This window comes from Brassica rapa, unplaced genomic scaffold (assembly GCF_000309985.2).
Source record: "Brassica rapa cultivar Chiifu-401-42 unplaced genomic scaffold, CAAS_Brap_v3.01 Scaffold0764, whole genome shotgun sequence".
NCBI lineage: Eukaryota > Viridiplantae > Streptophyta > Magnoliopsida > Brassicales > Brassicaceae > Brassica > Brassica rapa.
Window position 1 is genome coordinate 29,642 of NW_022610704.1, and position 2,459 is coordinate 32,100.

General features: G+C 42.2%; 1 long non-coding RNA gene across 1 annotated transcript; it reads left to right on the plus strand.

Annotated features, from left to right (window-relative positions):
* Positions 1-371: 371 nt before the first annotated feature.
* On the plus strand, positions 372-2,255 carry LOC117130987. Its single transcript, XR_004454230.1, has 2 exons — positions 372-457; positions 501-2,255. It is a non-coding gene; the product is annotated as an uncharacterized LOC117130987 (long non-coding RNA).
* The last annotated feature ends 204 nt before the right edge of the window (positions 2,256-2,459 follow it).

Here is a 2,459-nt window from a genome sequence, read left to right on the forward strand (position 1 = left end):
ATCAATCCATTCTATTCTCGGTTATGATTGATGCTTATCTGGTTGTGGTTTCAGGAACTAAGGATGGTTATGGTCAAGCCAAGGAGCCGTGAAGGCTCGGTCAGTGAGAGGCTGTGTAACGTGTGGTTAGATGATGCTAGGGATGAACTAGTGATTGTCTATGAAACTGTTAAGAAGTTGTGTATTGAATCTCATGTTTCTAAGTAATACAAAGTTTAGACATTGTTATTCCGCTGTGCAATCTGTTACATTGTTTATGAACCTCATATTTGAATATGACTTAGTAAATAAAAGACTTAAAATCGATCAAACAAGCAAATAAATTAATAAGTAAGCATTTGTATCCAGTTGGGTCGAGAGACCAGGAACGGGTCTTACAAGGTGGTATCAGAGCCAGGTTGATTCTAGGATAGTTGGGTTATGTAGTCCACACACACACACGCAGCCAGCTGATTAGGTCTCACGGTGAGGTTTGATTGCTTAGTCTAGGGATTGATTAGGTCTCACGGTGAGGTTTGATTGCTTAGTCTAGGGATTGTTTTGTTCTGTTTAGGGTTAGTGTAACGGCCCGGTTCCTGGCCCATAAATTTCTTTAGGAATATGGGCTTCTCTACGGCCCATTTGGCAAAGACCTAGGGTTTTCCCTTCCTCTTTCCTATAAAAAGGAGATGCAGCCTCCCTTTTTGCCTCACTCAGAAACTGAAGCGAAGCTCTGCAGAGAATTCCCGGAGACTAGAAACCCTAGCCGTCGAGCTCTCTCCCCTTCTCTCTTGCGCCACCTCTCTCTCTTCTCTCTCTCTCTCCTCGCCGTCACTCTCTCTCTCCTCACCGCCACACTCTCTCTCTCCTCGCCGGCGCCGTGTGGTGGTGGTGGTGACCAGATCTCAACCTTCCCACATCTTTGTTTCCAGATCCAGATCTAGACTAAGGTGGAGTGTCTTGAACCCATCTTGTTCTCATGTTCTGTATACTCCTTTATGTTGGAGTTAGGTTTGATTAGACCCTGTTTGAGAGCTAGGATGATAGAACATGGATATTACTAGGATGATAGATGAATGGATCATGATGCATAAGAACCCTCACACTGTTAAATGGGACTTAATGAACTGAATTGAATTGTTGTGGTGATGATTGATTGGTAATTGATGCTTGTATGTTTGGATGTGTAGTCCCATGAGTGGTTTGCGATTAAAGCTAGGATGGTAGAAAGAAGTGAATGCTAGGTTGATAGATGAGAAATGAATGTTAAGGTTATTGAGTAGAACTTGAGTGCGACGTGTATTGTGTGTGACACCGATAACGGGTGGCGTCTAGTGAATGAGTATAAGTACAAGTGTAAGTGAAAAAGGAAAGTGAATGAAAATGAGAAAGGATAAGTAAAAGTGATAAGGATGTGAAAGATGTAAGGATAAGTGAATGTATAAGAGAATAATGTTAAGGTTAAGCATGGGTTGGGAAATCATATAGAGTCTAAGGAAAGTATGTGTGGCAGTAGTTCCACGCTAGGTATCCATAGGAAATGTGGCGAATCCACCAGAATATGGATGCACCCATAGGAGATGTGGCGAATCCACAAGAATATGGGGTAGAAGCCTAGTAGGAGCTACCCACAGTGATAAGAAACGAAGTGCCAACCGCGAGAGGCGGGATATAAAAACGTGCATTGTAGAGTCCTTAGTCCATGGTCGGGTAACGGGGTGTTAAAGTTGTCGTAGGATGGAGTCGGTCTGGTAAGATGCATCAGTTAAGTCTAGGGTTTGACGTGTGTGACAATGAGTGAGATCATTGTATTGATTGATCATTAGGTTGCTAGAAATGTTTGGAATTAATGATGACGATAGAAAATGATAAGATGCATTAACTGATTGTAGTGGCTAGTCAGTCCTAGTTCCCGCATAGAGTAGTATAAAGTGTCATGCGGGCAGGCTGGTCTAGAGTCACTTCACTGAGTAACTTGTTGCTCATTCCTCCATTTCCATTTTCCTGTGCGCATGACTGTAAGTAGAAGTATATGGATGTGGGTGTGACGGTATTTCAAAGAAGGTTATGCGTCCGTCGAATCTTGGGACCAGTAACGGAACACGTAGGGTTGTCTAAATGAGTAGACACGTGTCCATAACGCCCTTTCGATAATTCTGGTGGGACGCCAGGGGATCGGGCCGTTACAATTGGTATCAGAGCGGGTTAAGATCCCTTAGTTCTGTCCTAAGGGATCAGCATTTCCGACGTTTTCAAAAAAAAAAAAAAAAAAAAAACTCGTTTTCGGAAAAAAAAAAAAAAATTTGATTGCGAATATTACTAAGTATTTTCGGATTGTGAAAAGATTATTTGAAAATCCCACTATATCCAAACTTTTATTATGGTTCTGATTGAAATTTTATTGCAGGATGTTTTCGCTTGACCATTATGAGTGGAGGATGCCGCGTATGCACTACGGACGGAGGAACACCAGAGAGTAT